The following is an 8,713-nucleotide window of genomic DNA, read 5'->3' on the forward strand; positions in this document are numbered from 1 at the left end:
AGGCAATGGGGGTCAAGTGATTTGCCCAGGGTCACACAGCTGGGAAGTGTCTGAGGCCAAATTTGAACCTAGGACCTCCTGTCTCAAGGCCTGACTCTCAATCCACTGAGCTACCCAGCTGCCCCCAGGTGAATGATTTCTTGGAGACCTTAAGGCCTTAAGTCCCCCTCCAGTGTCTCTGGGCACTAAGAACCTTGGGTTCTCAAAGGTGTACCAGTAAAGCACAAGCCCTGGTAGGTGTTATTGAGTCAAGACATAAAGCATTTATCAAGCTCTCAGTACATGCTAAGCACTATGCTAAGTGCACATAGAAAAACATAAGAATGGTCTCTGCCTTCAAGGAACTAGCGATCGAATGAGGAAGATGATGTACAAAAAAATTATATACAGACAGGATAAATTAGAGATAATCTCAGAGGGAGCAACTGGGGAGGGGTGAGGGGAATTATGAAAGATCTCCTATAGAAAGTAGGATTTTGAGCTGAGTCTTGAAAGAAGCCAAGAAAGCCAAAGGATGGATGGAGGGAGAATCATTACATACATGGGGAACAGTTAAAGAGGTACAGAAATAGGAAACAATGAGTGGTGTGTGAACGAGGAACAATGTCATGGGATTGTGGGGTACAAAGTTGGTAGTGGGTATTCTTATCATTAAGTTTTCTAGGAATTAGAGCCCCCAAATGGAGCAATCTCATCTCTTCTTTCCAAGTCTTAGTTTTTCATCTATAAAACGAAGGGGCTGACCTAACTGGGCTGGATTCCAGTTCCTTGATTTTTAACACTTTGCTGACTGACACTTGACTGTTTTGCTTGATGGTTTAGTGCTGTCATTTTTGACTAAGGGCTATACTGCAAATCCGAATCATTCTTAACCCAAAGGCCCTGCCCAGAGTGCCTTTCCTTGTCCTTACAGGAACGCTTCCTCACGTGACGCCCTTTAAAATTCAGGAAAACAGACTTTCCCATTAAAAGAGATATGTAGGGGGCAGCTGGGGAGCTCAGTGGTTTGAGAGCCAGGCCTAGAGATGGGAGGTCCTAGGTTCAAATCTGGCCTCAGACACTTCCCAGCTGTGTGACCCTGGGCAAGTCACTTGACCCCCATTGCCTACACTTACCACTCTTCTGCCTTGGAGCCAATACACAGTATTGACTCCAAGACGGAAGGTAAGGGTTTAAAAAAAAATAAAAAAAATTAAAAAAGAGAGATATGTGACTTAGACAACAATAGTAACAGCTGACATTTCTGAAGTTTACTTTCCAATAAGTTCCTTAATGACAAGGCCTGTTTTTTGTTTTGCTTTTCTGTTCTGTATTCCCAGGACCTAGCATATAGTTGGAGTTTAATAAATGCTTACTGGGTTCAATTTCTAAAGCACCTCACATCCATTATCTCATTAGAACCTCATCACTACCCTGTGGAGTAGGGAGGTAGTGCAAGGAAAAGAAACTGATTTCATTGCAAGTGGGAACCCCCCACCACTGAGGCCAGGGTAGCATCTTCTCTATCATTTTTCTTTTTTAAAATCCTTACCTTCCGTCTTAGATTCAATACTGTGTATCAATCCAAGGCAGAAGAGCCTTAAGAACTAGGCAATAGGGGTGAAGTGACTTGCCCAGGGTCACACAGCTGGGAGGTGTCTGAGATCAAATTTGAACCCAGGACCTGGTTTTCTATGCATTGAGCTACTTAGCTGCCCCAGCTAGGAACTGTCTGAGGTTAGATTTGAATTCATGTTCTCTTGGCTCCAGGCCTCTATAATTTAAAATATCTGTCGAGGGAGGGTAGGCGGCTCTGCCTCTGAGGGTTAGGGTTAGATCAGACGAGCCAGGTCCTAGAAACGGGAGGTCATGGATTCAAATCTAGCCTCTGAACAAACTATGATGTCGGAGAACTTCTAAAGTTGGGGGACGATAGCGCTTGGATTCCGGGTCAAGGGTCACAGGTGAAGGTCAAAGCAGAGTGAAGAAGCAGTGAGGGTCAAAGGTCAGAAGTCATGCCGGCAGAATACGGTTAGGGTTCTGGGTACCAGGCAGTGACACTCACCCGCCCCCCATACGAAGGGGCGATTTGGGGATGAAAGGCGCCTAGAAGCCCCGAACGTCCCGAGACCCTCTCCACATGCTGGGGCTGGGACCCACAGGCGACCCTGGTAACAACGGGGACTCACCTACCCGAAGCGTGGGGCCGCTGCAAGCAAAGTTCTGGGCCACTTCCGGGAAAACAGGAAGTCCCTCCCTCCCCCGGCTCGGACGCTCTAGGATAACGGAGGCCACGACCATAGAGAGAGAAGGCGAGCGGAAGGAGGAGGAGGCGCGGCGAGAAGCGGGAGATCCGCGTGCAGAACCCTTTGTGACGTCACAGAGAGCCTGGAGGGGGCGGGACCGCAGGTCTCCACGTGTGGGGGGCGGGGCTCGGCTGGAGGGGTCTTTGCGTTAGTTCTTTCGGTACCCCATGACGTCCTGACCTGTGCGTGAATTGGATGGAAGTGGGACCAAATGGCAGCCTCGCTGACCCTCTCAGTCATCCACGGCCCGGGACGAAAGTCAGGACAACGAGGGCCGGCCCGGAATGCAGGGGATGGATGACCTTGGTGTCTTCATTGTCTGACGGAGCTCTGAGCGCCCCAGAGCCTGCTGCAGCCGCCCTTATGGCCCTTGAGACAGAGTATTTCCCTCCACCCAGCCTGCGAGGGTGCCAGCGGAGGACACGCTCCAACTCACTCATCCAGCAAAGGGTTTTCAACCAGCTCTAGCCCATCTGCCTAGGGGGCTTACCCGGGTGGAGCCGCTGGACGTGCTCCGAGGCGGCCATAACCCAGGCTTTAGCGCTTCCTTTTTTTAATCCCTTCCCTTCTCTCTTAGAGTCAATACTGGATATGAGAGCGGCAAGAACTAGGCAGTGGGGGTCAAGTGACTTGCCCAGGGTCACCCACCCAGGAAGTGTCTGGGATCACATTTGAACCCAGGACATCCCCTGTCTAGATATGGCTCTCAATGCCCCCAGTAGGGCTAATTAATATAGAAAAGTTTCACCGCCAAACATCTGCCACACAAGCATTGATTAAGCTTCTTCTGGGGATCCCGGTTAAGCACTGGGGATCAAAAAAAAATGATAAGTGACAGCTTCTGACAGTGATACCCATTTTACAGATGCAGAAACTAGGGGAGGTGAAGAGGCTTCCCTCAAGTCAGAGGCAAAGGCTGTAATTCAGATCTTCTGACTCCAAATACAAGGTTCTCTGCTTCCTTCACACACCTTCATCATCCGTGACTTCCCCGTTAGGAATTAGATTGGGTTCTGACGTGACAGCTCAGCCCCCAAAGAAAAAGCCAATCCCTCCTCACCAGGCACTCCATTCCTCTGTGAGTCAGCACAAAAAACCTTAGCAAGGTCCACCATCTAAATGGGAATCCCAAGCCCAGAATTTTTGCATGCTTTTTGCATAATGGAGAGTCACTTAAGTGAGCTGAACTATCTTTTCCTTAAGAGGTAACTTAGTCCAATGAAAGGAGCAATGGATTTGGAGTCAGCAGACCTGGGGTCGAATCCCCGATCTACTGTTTACACCCAGTGTCACTTTGAGCAAGTCACTTTGCTAACCTCTAAAAGAGATAAGACTCTAGATCTTCTCTAAGGTCCCTTCCAGTTCTAATTTAAAGGTGAAGGCAGCTGGGTGGCACAATGCATAGAATGCCAGACCTAGAGGGGGTCCTGGATTCAAACTTGATCTTAGACTCTTCCTAGCTGTGTGACCCTGGGCAAGTTACTTAACCCTGTTGGCCTAGCCTTTCTCCTTCTGTCTTAGAGTTATTTCTAAGAAAGTAAGGATTTAGAAAATAAATAAATTAAAGGAGTAGGCAGAACTACTGACAAAGGCAGACCGATTGTCTCTGTTTACCTTGAAGCTTTGAAAAAGAATGCCTCCAAGAGCATCTTATCCAGCTGCCTCATTTTACCCATGAGGAAACTGAGGTCCAGTAGGGTCACACAGCAGAAAAGGAATCCGGGACTTATTCAGTTTGTCCCCAAAACACCCAACTGGGAGCAGAGGATTCAGATTGCAGAAGCAGATTTAGACTTACTCTAAATAAACATTTAAGATGAATTCTAGTTGACCAGTAGTAGAAGAAGAGCAGCCAGGTGGTACAGTGGATAGAGTGCCAGTTTTAGAGTCAGAAAGACTCATTTCCCTGAGTTCAAATCCAGTCTCAAACACTTACTCCTGTGTGACCCTAGGCAAGTCACTTAACCCTGTTGGCCTCAGTTTTCTCATCTGTGAAATGGGCTGGAGGAGAAAATAGAAAACTACTCAAGGATGTGTGTCAAGAAAACCCCAAATAGGGACACAAAGAGTCAGACGGGACTGAACAACAGTAGTGAGATAGATTACAGAGCCTGCCACACAGTAGATACTTACTAAATGCTAACCTATTGGCTACTTGGGATGATAGGAGGCTCCCCTTCACAGGAAGTCTTCATACAAAACGAAGGCTAGATGACCATTTGTCACTTCTGACTTCTCAGTTGGGAATCAAACCTAGATCCTCTGAGAAAAGTTTGCTCTATCCCAGGGGTCAGCAACGTATGGCTGTCGTGCCATATCTGGCTCTTTCGAGGGCCAGATATGGCTCTTTCTGCAAGAGCCATGAAGTTCTTTTTTTTTTTTTTTTTTTCAGGCGCTGTTACAGGAGCGGCACTGTGAGCACTGCACAGCTCTCACGAAATTACATTTTAAAAAATGTGGCGTTTATGGCTCTCACGGCCAAAAAGGTTGCTGACCCCTGCTCTATCCACTACACCATACTGCCTCATCACGAGGGTCATTTTACTGCCTCCACCTGGACTTTGCCATGTGGGGGAAACTGACTTGCTAAACCAGCTTTGAGATCTCGGACATTAAGAGCTGAAAGTTAGAATCCTGAATGCGCTTTATGTCCTCACACACCCCTTATAAAGAAAGCTACTCGGGTAATATTTCCCCAGCAGGTAGTTACAGAGATAGAATTTCGATCAAGGCAGCGTTTAACCTTCAAGCAAAGCCTCCTTCATCCAAACCACTCCTTCCTTAGGCTATTTACTCCTCGCAGATGAACTTGCTTCCAGATCCATAGAACCTCAGGCCTGGAAGGGATCTCACATTATGAAATGGGAGAGCTGAGAAGGACTTTATGGACATCAAGTCTCTTGTTTCACAGTTGAGGAAATAGAGGCCCACAGGCACAAAGTGACTTGCCCAAGGTCACACATTTTATATTGAAGAGCTGGCTATTTGGTGAAGGAGACAAGCCTAGGACTTCTATTTTCTATCTCTTTGTGGTTTAGATAGAGTAACTGCCTTTTGTTTAACACAGGACTTGGCACAGATATTTCATTCGGTTGTTTAGTTACATGCAACCATACTATCCATGGGGTCTTCTTGGCAGGGATACTGAAGTGGTTTTCTATTTCTTTCTCCAACTCATTTTTACCAATGAGGAAACCAAAATGAACAGAGGTTAAGTGACCTGCCCAGGTCACTAGTAAGTGTCTAAGGCTACTTATGGGCTCAGGTTTTCTGAATCCAGTGCTCTATTTACTGAGCCATATAGCCGCCCTGTCCTGACACATAGTAGGAGCTTAATAAATGTCTACTGACTGCCTTCAGTGAATCAAAAGCAAAGGCCACTATCAATCATTTCTTTAGCCATCCAAAAGGAACCAGCCTGGGTGTTTCTCTTTAGACCATATTGCTGTCCTCTTTCTGCCCCTTTTACTCCCTGGACTAATAAAACCCCATTATTCAGATTCATAGATTTCTATCTGTAAGTGATCTAAAAGTTAATCTGGTTCACCCCCTTCACTTTCTAGATGAGGAAAATGAATCCCAAAAGGTACGTGATTTTTCCCATGGCCACACAGCTAATAAGTGACAAAGTGATAAATTCAAACTCAGGACTTTCAATTTCCATATCACTATTTTCCCCACCACTTCACCATGTTGTCTCTTAAGAATTGAAATGGTGGAGAGAGGAGTAAATTAAGACTGACTGAAGCTATATCACAAGTCTGTGTTGGTGAACCCATGGCATGTGTGCCGGAGCGTGCTGGAGGGGGCTGCTCCTTACGCTTCTCCATCCACACCTGAGGACATTTCTCATATCACTTGCCTCTGCCCAGCAGCCCAATGAAAGTGCTTCTTCCCTCCCCTGTCTGGGGTAAGGGAGTGGGGGGTGGGGGGACTCACAAAGAGCATGAGGGTTGCAGTTTAGGCACTCAGTCTCTAAAAGGTTCACCATCACCGTCTCAAGTCCTTACTTTTTCTCATGATGGCCATGACAAACCACATTTACAAGAGAAAAACTATGACCTTGGACATCATTATGACCCTCACACTAATTAAGGCATAATCCCATCAACTTTAGGACTAGAAAGTTGGACATTATCTAGTCCAACAATGACTTGCCTAAAGCCACAGAAAAAGTTAACAACATGGCCGGGATGGGGCAGAGCATGGATTTACTAGCTCCAAGTTGGTATTCTTCTGTCTATACTCCAGCTGTCTCTTAGAAGGAGAAATAAGTCACAAAAAAGGAAGCCAGAATTTGGATAGGAGGATGGATGAAGGGAAAGAGGTAATTCAGGTCTCTTCAACAAACATTTGATTAAAAACTATGTCGGGGCAGCTGGGTAGCTCAGTGGATTGAGCATCAGGCCTAGAGACGGGAGGTCCTAGGTTCAAATCTGGCCTCAGACACTTCCCAGCTGTGTGACCCTGGGCAAGTCACTTGACCCCCATTGCCTACCCTTACCACTCTTCTGCCTTGGAGCCAATACACAGAAGTTAAGGGTTTAAAAAAAAACAAAACAACTTACTATGTCTGGGAAAGTCACTTAACCCCTTCTCCTCCCCTCTCCCCCACCAATTGACTATCCCTTACCACTCTTCTACCTTGGCACCGATATTGATTCTAAGATGGAAGATAAGGGTTTAAACAAAAACCAAAAAACAACCTACTATGTCCCAGGAAATAGGCCTATGAAAACAAAACCAAAGACAGTTCCTGTCCTGGAGGAGCTTATATTCTAGCAAGAGGAAACAGGAACATAGATAAATAACTAGAAAACCATTCTGGAAGGGTAGGGAGAATGAGGAACAACTAGGGAGTCCTGGGAAAATCATTTTCTAATATGAGATACTTGAAAAAGCCTTTTGTGACATTGTTTGTTGTTGTTGTTTTAAAATTTTTTATTGTCATGCAAAACACACTTCCATATTGGTCATTGTTATAAGAGCACATTCATACATAACCAAAACCCCAAAACACAACTTTAAATACACTGATGTGAACGACAACCCCAACAGTTCTTTCCCTGCAGGTGGAGAGCATTCCCCATCACAAGCCTTTCAGGATTGTCCCAGGTCATTGCATTGCTGAGAGAAGCCAAGTTTTCACAGATAGTCATCATCCAATATTGCTGTTACTGGGTACAGTGTTCTCCCAGTTCACTTCTTTCCCTCTGCATCAGTTCCCGTAGATCTTTCCAGCTCTTTCTGAAAACATCTTGCTCATCATTCCTTATAGCACAATAGTATTCCATCACCCACACGTACCACAATTTGTTCAGCCATTCTTCAATGGATGGACATCCACTCAGTTTCCACTTCTTTGCCACTACAAAAAGAGCAGCTATAAATATTTTTACACAAGTATGATATTTCTCCTTTTTTATTATCTCTTTGGGATACTGAGGGTGTGACATTCCTACCTAGTAGGAGTAGAGGAGATGAAGATGGGAGATGAGATGGGGGATACAGAGTGGGAAAGAAGGAAGTTTGGGAAAACACATCATTTCCTCTCTAAACCTTTCAGAAATGAAGCTTCAAGAGATGTCAAGAGACTTAATCTGACTTTATGAATTCACAAGCAGTTTTAGTTGTTACCTGTTTGTTGTAACCTGGTTGTTAGCCTGCTGGAACTATTGAATTTGGTGCTTGAAAGGACCTAAAGTGGTTGTCTGGTCCAACTTGTTAATTTTGCAGGTGAGAAAACTGAGATGTAAAGAAAGGAAATAAAAACAACACTCCAGGGATGGGAGACAGCCTAGGCAAAGGAAGAGATGGGAGATGGAAAGATATGGGAATATCTAATTGTATGCCTGAGTTAATGCAATTCTTAACATAATCTCAGGTTTAAAGGGTTTCTGTGTGTCCCTAGTTTCTGTCAAAGTTGATCAGCTCTGCTCACATTCTACTTTTTTTTTTTAATTTAAAAAAAAAATTTTTTTAAACCCTTAACTTCTGTGTATTGGCTCCTTGGTGAAAGAGTGGTAAGGGTAGGCAATGGGGGTCAAGTGATTTGCCCAGGGTCACACAGCTGGGAAGTGTCTTCACATTCTACTTTTTGCATGAGGCTTTACCTTATTCCCCCAAATGTTCATTAATGTCTCCCGTCTGAAATTATCTTGTATTTACTTTATAGATATTTGTATATATACTTATATGTATACATGTAACAACTATCTTCCCTGATACAGTGAAAGCTCCTTGAGCACAGGAACTGTTTCCTTTTTCCTTTGTAGTTCTAGGATACACAATTCTTGGCACTTAATAGACCTTTTATAAATGCTTGTTGGTGGATAGAGGAAGGAAGGAAGGAAAGAAGGGAGGAAGAAAGGAGGAAAGAAAGGAAGGAAGGAAGGAAGGAAGGAAGGAAGGAAGGAAGGAAGGAAGGA

This window comes from Gracilinanus agilis, chromosome 6 (genome assembly GCF_016433145.1).
Source record: "Gracilinanus agilis isolate LMUSP501 chromosome 6, AgileGrace, whole genome shotgun sequence".
Taxonomy (NCBI): domain Eukaryota; kingdom Metazoa; phylum Chordata; class Mammalia; order Didelphimorphia; family Didelphidae; genus Gracilinanus; species Gracilinanus agilis.